This window comes from Aquarana catesbeiana, linkage group LG10 (genome assembly GCF_042186555.1).
Source record: "Aquarana catesbeiana isolate 2022-GZ linkage group LG10, ASM4218655v1, whole genome shotgun sequence".
Taxonomy (NCBI): domain Eukaryota; kingdom Metazoa; phylum Chordata; class Amphibia; order Anura; family Ranidae; genus Aquarana; species Aquarana catesbeiana.
In genome coordinates, this window is record NC_133333.1 from 217,066,137 (window position 1) to 217,088,901 (window position 22,765).

The following is a 22,765-nucleotide window of genomic DNA, read 5'->3' on the forward strand; positions in this document are numbered from 1 at the left end:
TAGGTTTTTCCTCCGTTACACTTTTCGGATCGGAGCGGGTCGGATGTCAGCGGACATGTCATCGCTGACATCCGACGCTCCATAGAGATTCATGTATGTCCGTTTTTCATCCGAAAACGGAAGGATGAAAAACGGACAAAGGGATCGTTAGTGTGAAAGAGGCCTAAGTCTTGTAATATTTTTTTACTGTCTTTTCCTCTCTCTTTGTCTATCCAAGTTATGAGAAACTCAAATACCTACTCCCAGGCTTGGGAGTTATTGTCACTGTTTTTGGACAGACGTTGGGGACAACGTCTCCTGTAGTGGGGGGAGTATGTAGCGCTGGTAGATTTTGCAATCTACCATATGTTAGGTAAATTTAGTAATTTGTTCGTTAAGAAGGTTAGGTTTGCCTCTGTTCCAGCTTGGCTGATGTTGCGTGTGTTTCCATACTGACCGGTGGGTGTCGCTGTTATCACTGGTTAGTGTTAGAAAGGCAGCGGGTCGAAGTGTATGGATGCTCTTCTGTCCCGGAGACAACTCCGTGGATGTGGTCCTCCGAGTTGCATTCTGGGCGAGGGTATATATGGGACAGACGCCATATTTTGGGGTTCGTTTTACAGCCACCTGCTGGCCCTCCTGGCCGACAGGTATGCGTTCCGGAGGCCCACATCGCTGCGGCGCAGGGGTGGACCCAGAAGCTTGTCTGGGGCCTACCACAGCAGCCGAGGAATGGTCCTGAGCTGTCTATCCTGTGTGAAGAAGCTGGACAACCGAGGAGATCCCAGGGGAGGACCCATCATGAAAGGATCACGCAGCGTGCTGGTCTGGAGAGGGGCCTGGTGACTCGGTCGGAGGACGTATCCTAAAGTAACTATACAGTATAGTGTTGCAGGGTTGGCTTAAAGGTTCAGGCACTGTGACTGACGTTCATTGCAGAAAAAAACAATGCATCCTGTGGCAGAGGATCGTACGGGTTTATCCCAAACAAGTCTGTGGCAGAGACTTTTGTTTGTGCTATGTACTGGCTGCTAGGCAAGTGAGAGAGGCCTATCCAGGCGAGCAAGGAGTGTGTCCCACGAGGGGAGCGCATTCCATTATAATATCCAAATTCTACCAGGACATTTGTCAAGAATCCTACAAGTAGATATTTGAGTTTCTTCTGCAATTTCCTTTCTGCCTCTTTCCTGCTACTTCCTTGTTAAATTGTTTAATAAAGCATTGAAAATGTACTCAAGTGTTGAGGCGTGTGTCGTCCAGAGGTAAACTCAACGGAACCCTAGACCCGATGCCGGTGAAACAGAGGGAATGAGAGTGAAGGTAACAAGCCCGCTTAAATCAGCAGCTCCACCGAGAGTTATTGCTACATAATACATGGTGTGTATTTTTATTTTAGGTGATGTTCAGGTTGTGGTACCAAAATCCAGCGATTTCACCAGTGACGGTGCACAACGGATGATCCAAGAAATCATGTTTTGTAGTCGTGATTTGGACATTATCAAAGAAAAAGCCAAGGAGATTGAACAAAGACTGAAGAACATGATTGATGTACTATCCTAAAAAGATTCCTGGATTTTTTTTTTTTTTTTTTTTTTACAATAATTTTATCTAAAGTTTTAATACAGTTTAAAAGCCAAATTTGGAAGATGCACACAGAGTGTCAACATGTGCTATCTGCCATCAGGGGATTTCAATGTACGCGTGTTGTGGGTGCAACCCCTTCCTCCCAACTCTAGTAGGTGAGAGAAAGTGGTTGCACCACCAAAACACGCCCATTGATCCCCCATGATGGGAGATAGCACATGCTGACATTAGGAATGGGATCAGAAAGGAAATCCCCATTTTGACTCACAACTTGTGTGCATCTAAATTTGGCTTTTACAGGGGTGACTTCACCCCATCTGATGAAGGCAAGATCAAGACCTTTTTCACACCATAAAATGTCTGATATTGCCTTCTTTTTTGCAATGTTGAACTTTGTAAGTTCCAGAGTTGTGTATGTTATGTTTGTAAACATGCCTGTTTCTATATTTTTTCAGAAATTTCAAGGTAATACTGTGAAAAAAATAAAGTGTTTTTTTTATGTTATCAAATGTTTTACAAAACGCACACGTGAATATGAATATGCACGGAGTAAAAGGTTTTATACTCAACAATGTGTGCCTTCTTCTTTCAATGATCAATACCATTTTTTGTGTTAAGTTGGTGTTCACAGTGACAATGGGTGTTATTTAATAATGGAAAAACCACTTGGCACTACAAGTGCACTAGGAGAAAGCAAAAATAAACCCAAGCAGTAAATGAAAATCAAGATTTGATCTGATAAAAGAGAAAATTTATTCAAAATGTGCTGGCATAGCAATGGCCCCCCTACCCGTAAAATATTTTACATACTGTATTTATTGGCGTATAACACTCACTTTTTCACCCTAAAAATTGGGTGCAAATAGCACATGCGTGTTATACGCCAATACTTCAATTTTAGATGCCTCGGAGGGGACAGGGAGGGGGGCGGGATGAGCGCTGTCAGATTACATACAGTGAGAATCTTCTGTTTACTTGGCGGCCTCTGTAATAGGAAGTCCCGTCTCCTGGGCCGCCATTGGACCACTGTTCTGTCTATCATGGAGATCAGGAGATTCTCACTGTATATAATCTTTCGGCGTTCGTCCGCCCCCCTCCCTGTCCCCTCTAGGCTGCAAATGGGCATTGATCAGGCTGCATTGATGGCAATGGTGAGGCTGCTGCATTGATGGCAATGGTGAGGCTGCTGCATTGATGTGGACTGATGAGGTCGCATTGATGGCACTTGTGAGACTTCAGATGGGCATTGATGGGGCTGCACTGGTGGCAATGGTAAGACTGCAGATGGGCACTGACCCTTATTTTGCTTCAAAGTTCCCTATTTAAATTTTTTTTTTTTTTTCCCTGAAACTTCCCTCTTAAAATTAATGTGCGTGTTATACACCTGTGCGTGTTATACGCTGATAAATACGGTATTTTTCTCACCCTTCACGTGCGCTTTGAGGGGGCAAGCCAGGACGGCCAGCTTCCAGGGCCGTCATTGGAGTTTCTGAAAGTCCGGCCTCAGGCCCAACTGAGGCAACATATTTAGGATTATCACACCAAGCCCCCACACAGCACGAACTCTACGACAAGCGTGTACCTGCAACATAGCTTCAAAACGGTCGGCTCGTCAGAACGAACTAAACAGAACGCACTGAAGAACAGCAAGGCCTGTGAAGAGCGAGCTGAAAATCAGTAACGAGCGGACAAGAACGCACTAAAAAACAGATACGAACTGACTTCACGCACTGAAAACCAGATACAAACCCACAAGCACAAACTGAACAGCAGTAAAATGATCTGGAAAAGCAGGAGTCTGAAAAGTGCGAATCGTCTCTCACCAAACTTCTACTAACACGAGATTAGCAGAAGGAGCCCAAAGGGTGGCGCGCTGGCTATTGAACTTCCCTTTTCTAGCCCCGTCGTACGTGTTGTACGTCACCACGTTCTGGACGGTCGCACTTTGTTGTGACCGTGTATATGCAAGACAAGCTTGAGCGTAATTCCGTCGGAAAAACCATCATAGCTTTTTCCGATGAGAATTCCGATCGTGTGTACACGGCATACGAAGTACTTTGCAAATAAATCCTATATTCTGTAAGTTCTGATGGTAGCACTTCTAAAAACTGAGTTCATTACACACTCATGAGAAACTGAATCCTTCATGTTGAAAACATCCATGATAAATCTAGAATTTATACACATCAGACTGCAACTATTAAGCTTCTCTCTGTGGGATTCGAATGAGGAATTTGACGTGCTATTTTAAAGCGAAAACTGTAAAACTTGACAAAAGAACAGCAGAAAAAAATCCTTTATGTTATTGGGTCATGTTTGCTTTTTCGGCACAAGTGCAAGGCATGGAAACAAATGTCAGGGCCAGGAAATGGAGAGCTTTTAAATCTGTGTCACAGCAAAAGAATTTTTACTTGTGAGTGAAAGCTGAATACAGAAACTGGCTACTGACACCTTAAATAAACCAGCAAGACAAGCTAAAGAAATCTTTTCAGCAGCAGCGGCTTAGAAAAAAAAAACACAAACATGATAGGTACATCAATCAAGATTATTTTTATTTCCACATAAACCATATATTTAATTGTATTTATTATCACAGCAATTCAAGGAGGACTGAAAAAATGGAACGTGTAGTAACCTATAACTACCAGTAGGGCCAGGGCAAGGGGCGAGATGGCTCTATGTCCGGGGGGGTTGGGGTTTGGGTTGGGGTGCTGTGAGCTGCAGCAGATCCCTGCTTCTCACTGACAGGAGTGACTGTGGTGTCATTTCAGTCAGCAAGGGTTTTTTTTTTTGGCTCAGAGAGCAGTGGCACTCCGTACCACCACCTCTGGTGCTAGCCCCACTGGCCGCTGTTACTGGTAAACACAAAAGTGGCTTCCTGTTCTGGATTCATTGTTTACAAATGACAGTGCGCCTCAAGTGACAGTGCCCCCACAGTGCAGGAGGAGCAGGGAGCACTCTACAGCACTGGGTAAATAGCTGGGGGTGGGTCTAGGGGAAAAGAAAGCTCTGTGAACTGGGGGGTCGGGAGGTCTGAATACTTGGAAGGGAGCACTATGTAATAGGGAGGGGGAGCTCTGTCTACTAGGTAGAGGGAGGAGGAGGAGCTATGTGTACTGAGAGGAGAGAGAGGAAGGGGAGCTATGTGTACTGAGAGGAGAGAGAGGAAGGGGAGCTATGTGTACTGAGAGGAGAGGGAGGAGGAGGGGGAGCTATGTGTACTGAGAGGAGAGGGAGGAAGGAGAGCTATGTGTACTGAGAGGAGAGGGGGAGGGGGAGCTATGTGTACTGAGAGGAGAGGGAGGAGGAGGAGCTATGTGTACTGAGAGGAGAGGGAGGAAGGGGAGCTATGTGTACTGAGAGGAGAGGGGGAGGGGGAGCTATGTGTACTGAGAGGAGAGGGAGGAGGAGGAGCTATGTGTACTGAGAGGAGAGAGAGGAGGGGGAGCTATGTGTACTGAGAGGAGAGGGAGGAGGAGGAGCTATGTGTACTGAGAGGAGAGGGAGGAGGAGGAGTTATGTGTACTGAGAGGAGAGGGAGGAGGAGGAGGAGCTATGAGTACTGAGAGGAGAGGGAGGAAGGGGAGATCTGTGTACTGGGGGAGAGAGAGCAGGGGGAGCTATGTGTACTGAGAGGAGAGGGGGGAGGGGGAGCTATGTGTACTGAGAGGAGAGGGAGGAAGGGGAGCTATGTGTACTGAGAGGAGAGGGAGGAAGGAGAGCTATGTGTACTGAGAGGAGAGGGAGGAAGGGGAGCTATTTGTACTGAGAGGAAGGGGAGCTATGTGTACTGAGAGGAGAGGGGGAGGGGGAGCTATGTGTACTGAGAGGAGAGGGAGGAGGGGGAGCTATGTGTACTGAGAGGAGAGGGAGGAAGGGGAGCTATGTGTACTGAGAGGAGAGGGAGGAAGGAGAGCTATGTGTACTGAGAGGAGAGGGAGGAAGGGGAGCTATGTGTACTGAGAGGAAGGGGAGCTATGTGTACTGAGAGGAGAGGGGGAGGGGGAGCTATGTGTACTGAGAGGAGAGGGAGGAGGGGGAGCTATGTGTACTGAGAGGAGAGGGAGGAAGGAGAGCTATGTGTACTGAGAGGAGGGGGAGGAAGGAGAGCTATGTGTACTGAGAGGAGAGGGAGGAAGGAGAGCTATGTGTACTGAGAGGAGAGGAGAGGGGGGAGGGGGAGCTATGTGTACTGAGAGGAGAGGGAGGAAGGGGAGCTATGTGTACTGAGAGGAGAGGGAGGAAGGAGAGCTATGTGTACTGAGAGGAGAGGGAGGAAGGGGAGCTATGTGTACTGAGAGGAAGGGGAGCTATGTGTACTGAGAGGAGAGGGGGAGGGGGAGCTATGTGTACTGAGAGGAGAGGGAGGAGGGGGAGCTATGTGTACTGAGAGGAGAGGGAGGAAGGAGAGCTATGTGTACTGAGAGGAGAGAGAGGAGGGGAAGCTATGTGTACTGAGAGGAGAGGGAGGAAGGGGAGCTATGTGTACTGAGAGGAGGGGGAGGAAGGAGAGCTATGTGTACTGAGAGGAGAGGGAGGAAGGAGAGCTATGTGTACTGAGAGGAGAGGGGGGAGGGGGAGCTATGTGTACTGAGAGGAGAGGGAGGAAGGGGAGCTATGTGTACTGAGAGAAGAGGGAGGAAGGAGAGCTATGTGTACTGAGAGGAGGGGGAGGAAGGAGAGCTATGTGTACTGAGAGGAGAGGGAGGAAGGGGAGCTATGTGTACTGAGAGGAGAGGGAGGAAGGAGAGCTATGTGTACTGAGAGGAGAGGGAGGAAGGGAAGCTATTTGTACTGAGAGGAAGGGGAGCTATGTGTACTGAGAGGAGAGGGGGAGGGGGAGCTATGTGTACTGAGAGGAGAGGGAGGAGGGGGAGCTATGTGTACTGAGAGGAGAGGGAGGAAGGGGAGCTATGTGTACTGAGAGGAGAGGGAGGAAGGAGAGCTATGTGTACTGAGAGGAGAGGGAGGAAGGGGAGCTATTTGTACTGAGAGGAAGGGGAGCTATGTGTACTGAGAGGAGAGGGAGGAGGGGGAGCTATGTGTACTGAGAGGAGAGGGAGGAAGGAGAGCTATGTGTACTGAGAGGAGAGGGAGGAAGGAGAGCTATGTGTACTGAGAGGAGGGGGAGGAAGGGGAGCTATGTGTACTGAGAGGAGAGGGAGGAAGGAGAGCTATGTGTACTGAGAGGAGGGGGAGGAAGGAGAGCTATGTGTACTGAGAGGAGAGGGAGGAAGGGGAGCTATGTGTACTGAGAGGAGAGGGAGGAAGGAGAGCTATGTGTACTGAGAGGAGAGGGAGGAAGGGGAGCTATGTGTACTGAGAGGAAGGGGAGCTATGTGTACTGAGAGGAGAGGGGGAGCTATGTGTACTGAGAGGAGAGGGAGGAGGGGGAGCTATGTGTACTGAGAGGAGAGGGAGGAAGGAGAGCTATGTGTACTGAGAGGAGGGGGAGGAAGGAGAGCTATGTGTACTGAGAGGAGAGGGAGGAAGGAGAGCTATGTGTACTGAGAGGAGAGGAGAGGGGGGAGGGGGAGCTATGTGTACTGAGAGGAGAGGGAGGAAGGGGAGCTATGTGTACTGAGAGGAGAGGGAGGAAGGGGAGCTATGTGTACTGAGAGGAGAGGGAGGAAGGAGAGCTATGTGTACTGAGAGGAGAGGGAGGAAGGGGAGCTATGTGTACTGAGAGGAAGGGGAGCTATGTGTACTGAGAGGAGAGGGGGAGGGGGAGCTATGTGTACTGAGAGGAGAGGGAGGAGGGGGAGCTATGTGTACTGAGAGGAGAGGGAGGAAGGAGAGCTATGTGTACTGAGAGGAGAGAGAGGAGGGGGAGCTATGTGTACTGAGAGGAGAGGGAGGAAGGGGAGCTATGTGTACTGAGAGGAGGGGGAGGAAGGAGAGCTATGTGTACTGAGAGGAGAGGGAGGAAGGAGAGCTATGTGTACTGAGAGGAGAGGGGGGAGGGGGAGCTATGTGTACTGAGAGGAGAGGGAGGAAGGGGAGCTATGTGTACTGAGAGAAGAGGGAGGAAGGAGAGCTATGTGTACTGAGAGGAGGGGGAGGAAGGAGAGCTATGTGTACTGAGAGGAGAGGGAGGAAGGGGAGCTATGTGTACTGAGAGGAGAGGGAGGAAGGAGAGCTATGTGTACTGAGAGGAGAGGGAGGAAGGGGAGCTATGTGTACTGAGAGGAAGGGGAGCTATGTGTACTGAGAGGAGAGGGGGAGCTATGTGTACTGAGAGGAGAGGGAGGAAGGAGAGCTATGTGTACTGAGAGGAGAGGGGGGAGGGGGAGCTATGTGTACTGAGAGGAGAGGGAGGAAGGGGAACTATGTGTACTGAGAGGAGAGGGAGGAAGGAGAGCTATGTGTACTGAGAGGAGGGGGGGGAAGGAGAGCTATGTGTACTGAGAGGAGAGGGAGGAAGGGGAGCTATGTGTACTGAGAGGAGAGGGAGGAAGGAGAGCTATGTGTACTGAGAGGAGAGGGAGGAAGGGGAGCTATGTGTACTGAGAGGAAGGGGAGCTATGTGTACTGAGAGGAGAGGGGGAGGGGGAGCTATGTGTACTGAGAGGAGAGGGAGGAGGGGGAGCTATGTGTACTGAGAGGAGAGGGAGGAAGGAGAGCTATGTGTACTGAGAGGAGAGGGAGGAAGGGGAGCTATGTGTACTGAGAGGAGAGGGAGGAAGGAGAGCTATGTGTACTGAGAGGAGGGGGAGGAAGGAGAGCTATGTGTACTGAGAGGAGAGGGAGGAAGGGGAGCTATGTGTACTGAGAGGAGAGGGAGGAAGGAGAGCTATGTGTACTGAGAGGAGAGGGAGGAAGGGGAGCTATGTGTACTGAGAGGAAGGGGAGCTATGTGTACTGAGAGGAGAGGGGGAGGGGGAGCTATGTGTACTGAGAGGAGAGGGAGGAGGGGAAGCTATGTGTACTGAGAGGAGAGGGAGGAAGGAGAGCTATGTGTACTGAGAGGAGAGAGAGGAGGGGGAGCTATGTGTACTGAGAGGAGAGGGAGGAAGGAGAGCTATGTGTACTGAGAGGAGAGGGAGGAAGAAGAGCTATGTGTACTGAGAGGAGAGGGAGGAGGAGGAGCTATGTGTACTGAGAGGAGAGGGAGGAAGGGGAGATCTGTGTACTGGGGGAGAGAGAGCAGGGGGAGCTATGTGTACTGAGAGGAGAGGGAGGAAGGAGAGCTATGTGTACTGAGAGGAGAGAGAGGAGGGGGAGCTATGTGTACTGAGAGGAGAGGGAGGAAGGAGAGCTATGTGTACTGAGAGGAGAGGGGGGAGGGGGAGCTATGTGTACTGAGAGGAGAGGGAGGAAGGGGAGCTATGTGTACTGAGAGGAGAGGGGGGAGGGGGAGCTATGTGTACTGAGAGGAGAGGGAGGAAGGAGAGCTACGTGTACTGAGAGGAGAGGGAGGAAGGAGAGCTATGTGTACTGAGAGGAGAGGGAGGAAGGGGAGCTATGTGTACTGAGAGGAAGGGGAGCTATGTGTACTGAGAGGAGAGGGGGAGGGGGAGCTATGTGTACTGAGAGGAGAGGGAGGATGGAGAGCTATGTGTACTGAGAGGAGAGGGAGGAGGGGGAGCTATGTGTACTGAGAGGAGAGGGAGGATGGAGAGCTATGTGTACTGAGAGGAGAGGGAGGAAGGAGAGCTATGTGTACTGAGAGGAGAGAGAGGAAGGAGAGCTATGTGTACTGAGAGGAGAGGGAGGATGGAGAGCTATGTGTACTGAGAGGAGAGGGAGGAAGGGGAGCTCTGTGTACTGAGAGGAGAGGGAGGAAGGGGAGCTCTGTGTACTGGAGGGAGAGGGAGCTCTATACTTGGGAGGTGGAGCACTGCGTACTGGGAGGAGGGTAGTGCTTTGTGTACTGGCGAGATAGGTAAGAGGGGGATCTCTGTGTACTGGGGGGAGAGGCTCTGTATTAAAGGGATAGTGTGAGAAGGAGGGGGGCAGGATTGAGTGACGAGCTCTGTATTGTGGGTGGGGGGAGGAGCTTTGTATTGGTGTATCTTCCAGTGACACCACTGATGCAGGGATATTTTCTCCTTTCACTGATCCCAACTGAGGGCTTTTTTTTTCTTTCCAGTGACACCACCAGTGTAGAGACTTTTTTCCTTCCAATGACACCACCAATGTAGACTTTTTTTTCCTTCCAGTGACACCACCAACTGTACTGCATGCGGTATGTTTTTTCAGCATCCACCATAATAAAACTTTGGTGTGAACTGCCATCATAGGAAAGAAGGCATTTTGCCTTATCTGCACATTGAGGCTGCCCTGGAAATAGCAGTCAGTGCAGCCCTACTGCAACTAAAGAGAACAGGCCCATATTGTGTTCAAATGTAACCAACGTTCGGAAAAATTCAAGCACAGCCATGGCACATGTGTTCTGCAGGCACAAGGCAATGCATCCCTTGGATGATTTAGAAAATATGTTGTCAGGCTGCCCAAAGGCGGTTTGGTAAAACACACGGTCATACCTCCCAAATTTTTGAGATGGGAATGAGGGACACCCAGGGCTTTTCTACTCAAACAATAGGTGCTGGAACTCAACCACGACCCCCCAAAACCCCTCCATCCACACACCCTCCAAATCACATCAAATAGTGGGTGTGGCCAGTTTCAATTTCACGAACAGTAGGAGGGTCTTAAAGGGGCATTAAATACCAGGATTGCATTACATACAGAGTGCAGAGTTCAGGGGGGTTATACACAGAGTGCAGAGCTGTCACTTGTAAACACAGAAACCGGATTTCTGTGTTTACAAGTGATTGTGGTGAGCAGCCCTCCCCCAAGGGTCTGAGCCAGAGGTTCCCCCTGAAAAAAAGCCCTAGCAAAAAAAGTGTGCAGGCATAGGACACACCACTTGCCACGCCCCCTTAAAGGAGAATTGTACGAAAAAAATAGTTTGGAAAACCCACAAGTGCTTCTTTTTTACCACAACTATTCCTTTATATTGGCTTTTGGAATTTACAAATGCAGCAATTTAGAAACTGGATGAAATGTTTAGCACTGGGAAACACTTTTTGATAGATAAAAAGTGCATTTTATATACAAATATATAGATGAGGGACAAATGAGGAGGAAAGAGGGACATTGCTCCAAATCAGGGACAGTCCCCTTAAAATCAGGGACAGTTGTGAGCTATGCACAGGACTTGTTGTTTCTGATTTTGACCTTCACTTGTGATTATCAGGCCTTTTCTGATGTGCTGCAGCAACCAGAGTTTTGATGAAAAACATCACAAAATAAGAGAATATATTGTAATGATTTCCTGTGACCAGACTGTGTTCAGCAACTGCACCAAGGTGGATGACACCAGTATGTGGGCACCCTTAGGTGCTTAGCTTAGGCTACATCCAACAGTCAAGTCCAGTTTTAGCAGTAAACCAACCATGTTTACATAAAGTAGATAAACATCAATTTATGGTACGACACCTACAATTAACCCCTTTCAGATGTCATACTGTGATTTGGAATTCAAAAAAGGTAACAGTGAGCGCACATAAATCAACAATGAAACAAAACAATGATGTCATGAAAATCTTCACATATTTAGACATACCTGCCAGTCCACAAAAAGTACAGTCCCATCGTTTCAAACAAAGATGGCTTTGTCCAAGTTAAAGATAAATGAATTTTAATCTTGCTACATAGATAAGAAATGATGACAGACCGATGGGCAAGATCAGGATGGATGAATTTAAGAATAACAAAGGTTTGTTTTTAGAAAGCAAGAAGTGAAACATTACAATTGTGATTTACCGGCACTGTGCAAAATGGAGCTATATCAACCTATACCTATGAAAACTATGAACAGAATAAGCCTTTTCTTTTAAATCAATCATCCAAAGATCAACAATGATACATGGCAGTGTGACATAGAAAGAGCTATGCCAAACAGTAACCCAGCAGCCATTTTAAGTGTATCTAAACTCAGTAACAAAAATGTAATACATTGCAGCTTACCAGTCCTTAGATGTGGTGGTTGCATTAGTTTTATTTTTTTACCTGGTGATATACATATGGCAGGCTACTTTGGACAGCGGACACAGACGGAGCCCGCTCTACTTTATGGGCAGTCAGATGTAAACAGATTGCCTGTCGTTTACACCTACCTGCCATCCGCTCCGATTCACCAGATGGATGAGGAACAGTTCTCCATCCATCTGTTTTTAGCCGACAGGATCGGATATTAGCGAGTGTCAACGGACACATGTCTGTTGACACCTACCACTCCAAAGAGGAGACTGGAGGGTCCAATCGGGTCCGCCTGAAAAACTGTGAAAGCGCCCTAACACACTTTCTGTCCAAGGATGACAACACAGAGTCACAATACTTCTATCCCTAATAATAAACAGTATACAGTAAAACCTTGGTTTTAGAGTGTTTTGAAAGACAAGCAAAATTTTTAAATAGATTTTGACTTGATATACAAGCGATGTCTTGATATAGAAGTAGCTTCATGTCACAACTAAGTATAAAAAAGAAGAGAGGCGCCTCTTAAGGCTCTTTCACACGGGGCGGATCAGTGATCAGCTTGCTCAGCGGGGATCGCTCCACCGATTCCCGCTGAGCAGGAAGATGACAGGTCCGTCGCTGCACACTGTGCAGCAACGGACCTGTCAGAGCGCCGCTCTCCCCTATGGAGGATCGGATGATGACGGACTGTAGAGTCCGTCGTCACCTGATCCGATCCGGAAAGGGATGGAAAAGTAGGGTTTTCCTCCGTTACACTTTTCAGATCGGAGCGGGTCGGATGTCAGCGGACATGTCACCGCTGACATCCGATGCTCCATAGGGATACACGTATGTTCGTTTTTCATCCGAAAATGGAAGGATGAAAAACGGACATACGGATCCTCCGTGTGAAAGAGCCCTAAGTGTAGCAATATGGTTACATTTAATGAAGGTACAACATTTAACAACTCACATGGTTGATGATTAACCACTTAAGGACCAGCCTTGTTTTGGATTTTAGGTGTTTACATGTTTAAAACATGTTTTTCTGCTAGAAAATTACTTAGAACCCCCAAACATTATATATGGTTTTTCTTCTAACACCCTAGAGAATAAAATGGCGGTCGTTGCAATACTTTTTTTTGCACCGTATTTGCGCAGCGGTCTTAAAAGCGCCCTTTTTTTTGGAAAAAATTCACTTTTTTTAATAAAAAAATAAGACATCAGTAAAGTTAGCCCAATTTTTTTTATATTGTGAAATATAATGTTACGCCAAGTAAATTGATACCCAACATGCCACGCTTCAAAATTGCGCCCGCTCGTGGAATGGCGTCAAACTTTTACCCTCAAAAATCTCCATAGGCGATGTTTAAAAAAATTCTACAGGTTGCATATTTTGCGGTACAGAGGAGGTCTAGGGCTAGAATTATTACTCTCGCTCTACCGGTCGTGGCGATACCTCACATGTGTGGTTTGACCACCGTTTTCATATGCAGGTGCTACTCGCGTATGCGTTCGCTTCTGCGCGCGAGCTCGTCGGGACGGGGGTTTTTTAAAAAAAAAAAAATTATTTTTATTATTGTTTTTACAGTATTTTATTTATTTTTACACTGTTTTTTTTTTTTTTTAAATTGTGTCACTTTTTTTCCTATTACAAGGGATGTAAACATCCCTTGTAATAGAAAAAAGCATGACTGGACCTCTTAAATTGTGATCTGGGGTCAAAAAGACCTCAGATCTCATATTTACACTAAAATGCAATAAAAAAAAAAAAGTCATTAAAAAAAAATTACATTGAAAAAAAATATTTTTAAGAGGCATGGACGGAAGTGACGTTTTGACGTCGCTTCCGGCCAGCAATGTCATGGAGACGAGTGGGTGCCATCTTAGCCTCACTCGTCTCCAGGCACACCACAGGGAAGGACGCGATCGCCTCCGCCGCTACCGACAGCTTTGGAAAGCGGCGGAGGGCACCGGATCGCGGCGGGGGGCCCTCTCCCGCCACCAATAAAAGTGATCTCGCGGCGAATCCGCCGCAGGGACCACTTTTATCTGAAAGCCGTCCGCCGCACAAAAACGGGGATACCTAGCTAGCTGCTGCCATAACCCCGATATCCCCATTCAAAGTTTGGACTACATCAACGTGCGGCGGTCGGTATGTGGACAGCTTTACCCTGGATGCCTGCATACTTAGATGTGCCTCTTTTAATCATCAACCATGTGAGTTGCTAAATGTTGTACCTTCATTAAATGTAACCATATTGCTACACTTAGAGGCGCATCTCTTCTCTTTTATACTATGTAGATCCTGCTGGATTTTGTTTCTAATCCCTTTGTGGAGGCTGCCATTTGTGGATGGACATTTTATGGTTACACAATTGCTATAATCTTTTTATATGGACTATAAACTGAAGGACTTATGAATAAATGGTTGTGGAACGAGTGTCCATTATTTCTTATGGCGAAATTTGCTTTGATATACAAGTGCTTTGCATTACAAGCATGTTTCCGGAACAAATTATGCTCGCAATCTAAGGTTTTACTGTATATCAATTACTATTCTATAATATCTACCTACCTATGTACACTATACTACCAAAAGTATTGTGCCGCCTGCCTTTACATGCACATGAACCCCTTAGGGTTCAATATTGAGTTGGCCCACCCTTCGTAGCTATAACAGCTTCAACTCTTCTGGAAAGGCTGTCCACAAGGTTTAGGGGTGTGTGTATGGGACCATTCTTCCAGGAGCGCATTTGTAAGGTCACGCACTGATGTAGACAAGAAGGCCTGGCTCGCAGTCTCTGCTCTAATTCATCCCAAAGGTGTTCTATTGGGTTGAGGTCAGGACTCTGTGCAGGCCAGTCAAGTTCCTCCACTCCAAACTTGCTCATCCATGTCTTTATGGACCTTGTTCTTTGCACTGGTGCGTATTCATGTTGGAACAGGAAGGGGCTAACCCCAAACTGTTCCCACAAAGTTGGGAGCATGAAATTGTCCAAAATGTCTTGGTATGCTGACGCCTTAATGCCCTGTACACACGGTTGGTCATTGATCGGACATTCCGACAACAAAATCCATGGATTTTTTCCGACGGATGTTGGCTCAAACTTGCCTTGCATATACACGGTCACACAAAGTTGTCGGAAAATCCGATCGTTCTGAACGCGGTGACGTAAAACACGTACGTCGGGACTATAAACGGGGCAGTAGCCAATAGCTTTCGTCTCTTAATTTATTCTGAGCATGCGTGGCACTTTGTGCGTCGGATTTGTGTACACACGATCGGAATTTCCGACAACGGATTTTGTTGTCGGAAAATTTTATAGCCTGCTCTCAAACTTTGTGTGTCAGAAATTCCTATGGAAATTGTGTGATGGAGCCCACACATGGTCGGAATTACCGACAACAAGGTCCTATCACACATTTTCCATCGGAAAATCCTATCGTGTGTACAGGGCATAAGGGTTCCCTTCACTGGAACTAAGGGGCCAAGCCCAACCCCTGAAAAACAACCCCACACCAAATTATTTGGATTGGTGCACAAATCAAGGTCCATAAAGACATGGGTGAGCGAGTTTGGTTGGAGGAACTTGATTGGACTGACCTCAACCCGATAGAACACCTTTGGGATGCATTAGAGCGGAAAATGCGAGCCAGGCCTTCTCGTCCACATCAGTGCCTGACCTAAAAAATGCGCTTCTGGAAGAATGGTCAAACATTCCCATAGACACACTCCTAAACCTTGTGGACAGCCTTCCCAGAAGAGTTGAAGCTGTTGTAGCTGCAAAGGATGGGCCAAATCAATATTGAACCCCAATGACTCATGTGTGTGTAAAGACAGGCATCCTAATACTTTTGGTAATATAGTGTATCTATTCTAAAGGCTATTTTCACACAGTCATCATCCATTCAATCACGTTTTTTCAATTAAAAAATTATTCAGTTTAGATCAGTTTTTACATATCTTCTCAGTTCAGTTCACATCCATTTTCACATCTGCCCACTTGTGTCCTTAACAAAAATGACTCATCCCTACTGTCAGTAGAGGGATTTCCAGCTGACAGCAGAATGTAAGCAAAGGAGATGTCAGTGAAAAATAAAAAATGGCTTGGGGGTCAGCTTCCCCCTGCTGCTGAAGTAAATAATAGGCCAGGGTCACCTGGTGACATCATTGACATGTCAATAGTTGGTCAATGACATCATAAAGGGGGATCCATATATGGTCAATTACATCACCAAGTGACCCTGCCCCTTGTTTACTTCAAACAGGGGGCCGGGACCTGGGGGCCCAAATCCTGTTAAGGGAGTTCCAAATTGCGATAGCACCCCCCACCCAAAGAATACCACAACCACTGAGCAAGGGTTTTGGGGAAGAGGCACTTTCCCTCATCAAATATGAGGTGCTTTGGAGGGGGGTCCAGTCTTATAGGTGGATGCAAAAATACAGTGATGTATACACTCTCCTACTGATTGTAAATATAAAGTGACTTGTCCTTAAAGTGCAGAAAGTTTTGCAAATATATTCAATATGCAAAGTGCAAAAGTGATTTCTCCTCTTCCGTGCAATAAACGCAATGTGCAAAGTGCAGAAAATAATTTCTCCTCTTCTGTGCAACACACTTCAGACTGTGGTCATTTATCTATTTGGGAATTTTTTTCACGTGTACTACTACCTTTTGCATTTACTGTATACTTCATCGTTTTGGATATTTTTTAACCACTTGCTTACTGGGCACCTAAACCCCCCTCCTGCCCAGACCAATTTTCAGCTTTTAGCGCTTTCACTCTTTGAATGACAATTGCGCGGTCATACAACACTGTACTCAAATTAAATTTTTATAATTTTTTTCCCACAAATAGAGCTTTCTTTTGGTGGTATTTGATCACCTCTGGGTTTTTTATTTTTTGGTAAAAAAAAATACAAAACCATTTTATATTTTGTTAATAAATTTTGCAAACAGGTAATTTTTCTCCTGCATTGATGTACGCTGATTAGGCTACACTGATAGGCTGCATTGATGGGCACTGATAAGGCAGCACTGATGGACACTAATAGGCGGCACTGATGAGGTGGCACTGGTGGGCACTGAGATGTGGCACTGATGGGTGGCACTGAAGGGCATTGATAGGTGGCACTGAAGGGCACTAATAGGTGGCACTGATAGCTGGCGCTGATAGCTGGTACTGATGGGTGGCAGTGATGGGCACTGATCAGAACTGGTAGGTGACACTGATAGGCAGCACTGCTAGGTGGCACTGATGAGGCACTGATTGACACCATTGGTGGGCTTTGATAGGTGGCACTCATGGGCACTGATAGGTGGCACTGATTGCTGGCACTTATGTACTGGTGGGCACTGATTCGTGGCACTGGCAGGCGGTATTTGTGGGCACATATGAGGCGGCTTCGCCTCTTCCTCTTCGGGACCAATGTCCCTTCAACAGAAGCCGGTGATCAGCTTTTTTTTCTCCTCACGCTGTCAGTGTGAGAAGAACAAAAAACGATTACCGATCTTCTATTTACATCATGTGATCAGCTGTCATTAGCTGACAGCTGATCATGTGGTAAGGGGCCGGCATCGACCCCTTATTCCGATCTGTGATCACCCGAGTCTCACTGACCCGGTGTTCACAGCACACGCGGAGAGCGTGCAAAGGGGAGGGCGTCTATTGATAGCCTTCCAGCAAAGCAGATCCGCGCTGTAGCCGTCATGCGGCTATAGCGCGGATCTGAAGGGGTTAACATATATTGCTTAGGTAGTTCTAGTTTGATTTTAGCTTTAGCTTTTAACAGCGCAGCACCATCTATTTCATTTATTTCATGTGTGCGGGTATGGACTGACCCTTTTCGGTGCTTGCAGCAGTTAAACTATCATCTTCATAATAGCGCGGGAATATATATGCAATTTACATCTTGGTAATTCATTATCCTTGCATTGACTCATGATAATCACATTCAAATTAAGACATAATCTGTAACTTCAGGACCTGCATCCTAGTTGCTTGCACAGACAGAAGACAGAGGTATTTGTTTCAATGGTTGCTAGCTAGGAGCAGATATCTAGACAGCTCTGCCAACATCCATACACTGTCTATATCACATAATGGTATGTGTTTTTCCTAGAAAGGCTACCCATGAGCTGTGCATTATCCCTTTTTTTCCCGATGAGAAAAATACATTTTATCAAATAAAACACAAGTGTTTGATAGGTCATGAACTTTAGCTAGCATGTTCTCATACAGCACATTTTAGGAAGAGTATGTGTTTTACAAGGTCAGCATGTCAACCTAGTTGACAGTTTGAAAGCAAACACTGAAAAAACTGACAGGGAATGAAGCTATCGCCCACAGGGGCTGCTGCTCCTTGCTGGCTCCGTTTCAGCAAAACATGTTTGCAGATAAGCCAAATCCATGCACACCTGAAGGCTGATGTCATTTTCCTGTCCTTTAATTTCACATTATATGCAGCTCCCAGGTACTCGGGTAATAAATGATGTTTTCATGCATTAGTCACCTGACAGCTTTATCTTTCAAATATTATCTATGATGAGTCCAATGTACCTTGATTCACCTCTACACACCTTAATGAACTATGTATCCTGTGTTTCCACATTTTACAGTGTGTAGAGCTTCACATTTATGAAGTATCACAACACCATACAGCATACAGTATGGATTTACGACATAAAGGTGATAACACTATTCTGCACCTGCAATCCTAACGGCTCTATATACTAAAACCAAACATTATCATAGTGAATAAAGCAACTCTAACCCCACCTAAGTACCCCCACACACACATTATCTCCTAGAGAAGACACTCCCAATGCAAGCCTCGTTTCAAGCCATAACAGGCATTTGGCAACTAGATATGAAGTGATACTTAAGGCCATTAAGCTAGTTTCATAAAAAGAAACAAAACCCAAAACACTATAAATGAACTGGAAAGAATAAATGCATTAACTAAATACTAGTTTTACATATACTGTAATCTGTATCTTATCATAACCCTAATTTCCCTCTGTTAAACAAATTAAACTAGCCTTTCTCAACTTTTTTTTTCTGACGGAGGAACCCTTAAAATAAAAAAACCCCTGATTATGTCTACATTTCAGGGTTAAGTATGATCATAACTAGAATATTTGCCACACACTCCCTTGCTCTAAATGAGCGGTTCCCAACCCGGGGGTCGATTGCCGATTTGCCATGGGGTCGTGAATGCTGGTCCAATCCGGATAGATCTGACTCCCTACATAGTAATGTCGGGTCCGTCACGGCCAGCGAGACATCACTTCCGGGAGAGGAGAGACCATGCGGAAATGACGTTCCGTCCCCACCATCTTGGTACACCCCGCACTCATCCGCAGTAAGGCTACAGTTAGAAATCGGCAAGTGGACATCTTTTTTACACCCACCAAAGTCTTGCATTTTACACTTATTTTTACTAGGAAACTGAGCTTATATAGTGTAGCACTTACCCCCGAAGGAGCTGCTGGTTTAAATTGGGTCTTACCGTTCCTGTACTGTTTAACCATATCCGTCATAGGGGTCCCATTAAAGAGTTCTTTTTAGTAATTTCAGCTCCGACACACAGTCTCTTTCTTGAATGCTTTATTTAAGAAAGATTCATGCAACAGAGGGATGGAGGGTTTTGGGGGAATTCAGGTACCTTGAAATTGCAAAATTGCAGATCAGAAACACTCTCTTTGATCCAGAGGGGAACAGCTCCACAACTGGATTCAGCAACCACCGGACAGGCCTCTCTCACTGACCTAGCAGCCGATGTGATGCTCGGTCATAGTCTCTGCCACAGACTTTAAGATTCGGTGTAACTGTTACACAATCCTCTGCCACAGGATTGGGTAATTAGCAACTTGTTGCAATATCAAAGGCTTGATCACACAATACCAGTTCCCTTCTTCTGAACTTACGGTACTGTGTGGTATGTGACCCGGGATGCATCCTCCAACTGAGTCTCCAGGCTCTTCTAGAGGCACCGGCCTTATTGTGCAGTCCTCTCCTGAAAAGTCCTCCCCTGGATTCTCCAGTCGCTTGGCTTCTTCCCGCAGGCAAGACAGCACAGGACCATCCCTGGATCCATAGGCCCCAAGACTTTTGGGCCTACCTTCAGTAGCTACGCCTCGGGCCAGCCTGCCCGAGACAAACTTGATGGAAACGACACACCTTAGGCCAGGAGGGTCATTAGGTCGGAACTCCTACTCTGTCACGGGGTCTGTCCCTTAAGTACCCTCTCCCAGAAAGCACAGCAGGCAGACCACACCTACTGACTGTTTACCGGGCAAGTAGGCACTCAATACACCCAGCTTGTTGCAATTTCCAACCTTGGACAAAATAATAGGGCGCCATCTCCAGGCCAAGGGGAAAACCACACAACCAGCCAAGCTGAAACAGAACCAGAATTTACAATAATTGCAGTCTGAGTTAAACTACAGCCTCAAACAACAATTTTTTTTTACTTATAGCGTCTGTAGTAAAAATACCAGCGCTACAATAGTATATAAGCTCAGTTTCCTGGTAAAAATAAGTGTAAAATGCAAAACTTCGGTGGGTGTAAATAGATGTCCACTTGCCGACTTCTAATTGTAGCCTTACTGCAGACGAGTATACCAAGATGGCGGCGACACAATGTCAGTTAGACGGGTTGCCGATTTTGACGAAACATCTGAGTAACTGGTAAGTCAGAGACACTAATAAAAACATGTTTGTACTGTGTGTCACCGGCGCAAACAATAATCGATTGTGAATAAATAAGTCCAACATGACGCGACTGTGCAAGAAAAAAATTATTATGGAACAAAACATATAATTTATATACAGTATAAACGTTCCAGTTGGTTCCTCAAAAGTGCCAGTGCTAGATATACAAAGTGTATAGCACTCAAACACCCGTGATGCGCCACCACCTTCTGAACTGTGCACTCACCAGAATGCAGTATAATAAGGGCCCTCTTCAGAACATGGGTCTTTCAATCATTTGCAACTCCAAAGTAGGGATGAGCCGAACACGCCCCTGTTCGGTTCGCACCAGAACTTGCGAACAGGCAAAAAATTTGCTCAAACACCGTTAAAGTCTATAGGACACGAACATGAATAATCTAAAGTGCTAATTTTAAAGGCTTATATGCAAGTTATTGTCATAAAAAGTGTTTGGGGACCTGGGTCCTGCCCCAGGGGACATGGATCAATGCAAAAAAAAGTTTTAAAACGTCCGTTTTTTCGGGACCAGTGATTTTAATAATGCTTTGAGTGAAACAATAAAAGTGTAATATTCCTTTAAATTTCGTACCTGGGGGGTGTCTATAGTATGCCTGTAAAGGGGAGCGTGTTTCCCGTGTTTAGAAGAGTCTGACAGCAAAATGACATTTCAAAGGAAAAAAAGTCATTTAAAACTACTCGCGGCTATTAATGAATTGCCGGTCCGACAAGACACATAAAAGTTCATTGATAAAAACGGCATGGGAATTCCCCACAGGGGATCCCCGACCAAAATAAAAAAAAAAAAAAATGACGTGGGGGGTCCCCCTAAATTCCATACCAGGCCCTTCAGGTCTGGTATGGATATTAAGGGGAACCCCGGCCAAAATTTAAAAAAAGAAATAGCGTGGGGCCCCCCTCAAAATCTATACCAGACCCTTCAGGTCTGGTATGGATTTTAAGGGGAACCCCGTGCCAACATTTTTTTAAAAATTGGCGTGGGGTCCCCCCAAAAATCCATACCAGACCCTTATCCGAGCACGCAACCTGGCAGGCCGAAGGAAAAGAGGGGGGACGAGAGAGCGCCCCCCCTCCTGAACCGTACCAGGCCACATGCCCTCAACATTGGGAGGGTGCTTTGGAGTAGCCCCCCAAAACACCTTGTCCCCATGTTGATGGGGACAAGGGCCTCATCCCCACAACCCTACCATTTCACAAAAAAACTGTCAAAAATGTTAAAAATGACAAAAGACAGTTTTTGACAATTCCTTTATTTAAATGCTTCTTCTTTCTTCTATCTTCCTTCGGTTTCTTCCTCCATCTTCTTCTTCTTCTGGTTCTTCCTCCGGTGTTCTCGTCTGGCATCTCCTCCGCGGCGTCTTCTTCTCTTCATCTTCTTCTCCGGGCCTCTTCGCATCCATGATGGTATGGAGGGAGGCTCCCACTGTGTGACGCTTCTCCTCTTCTGACGGTTCTTAAATAATGGAGGGCGGGGCCACCCGGTGACCCCACCCCCCTCTGACCCATGGGTACTTGACGGGGACTTCCCTGTGGCATTCCCCATGACGTCAGAGGGGGGAGGGGTCACCGGGTGGCCCCGCCCTCCATTATTTAAGAACTGTCAGAAGAGGAGAAGCGTCAAAAAGCGGGAGCCTCCCTCCATGCCATCATGGATGCGGAGCGGCCCGGAGAAGAAGATGAAGAGAAGAAGACGCAGCGGAGGAGATGCCGGACGAGAACACCGGAGGAAGAACCAGAAGAACCAGAAGAAGAAGATGGAGGAAGAAACCGAAGGAAGATAGAAGAAAGAAGAAGCATTTAAATAGAGGAATTGTCAAAAACTGTCTCTTGTCATTTTGAACATTTTTGACAGTTTTTTTGTGAAATGGTAGGGGTACTTTCGTACCCCCTTACCATTTTACACAGGGGGGAGGGCCAGGATCTGGGGGTCCCCGTTAAAGGGGGCTTCCAGATTCCGATAAGCCCCCCGCCTGCAGACCCCCACAACCACTGGGCAAGGGTTGTGGGGATGAGGCCCTTGTCCCCATCAACATGGGGAGACAAGGTGTTTTGGGGGGCTACCCCAAAGCACCCTCCCAATGTTGAGGGCATGTGGCCTGGTACGGTTCAGGAGGGGGGGTGCTCTCTCGTCCCCCCTCTTTTCCTGCGGCCTGCCAGGTTGCGTGCTCAGATAAGGGTCTGGTATAGATTTTTGGGGGGACCCCACACCAATTTTTTTTTACATTTTGGCGCGGGGCTCCCCTTAAAATGCATACCAGACCTGAAGGGTCTGGTATAGATTTTGAGGGGGACCCCACGCCATTTTTTTTTAAATTTTGGCCGGGGTTCCCCTTTATATCCATACCAGACCTGAAGGGCCTGGTATAGAATTTAGGGGGACCTCCACGTCATTTTTTTTTTTTTTAATTTTGGTTCGGGGTTCCCCTGTGGGGAATTCCCATGCCGTTTTTATCACTAAACTTTTATGTGTATTGTCGGACCGGCAATTCATTAATAG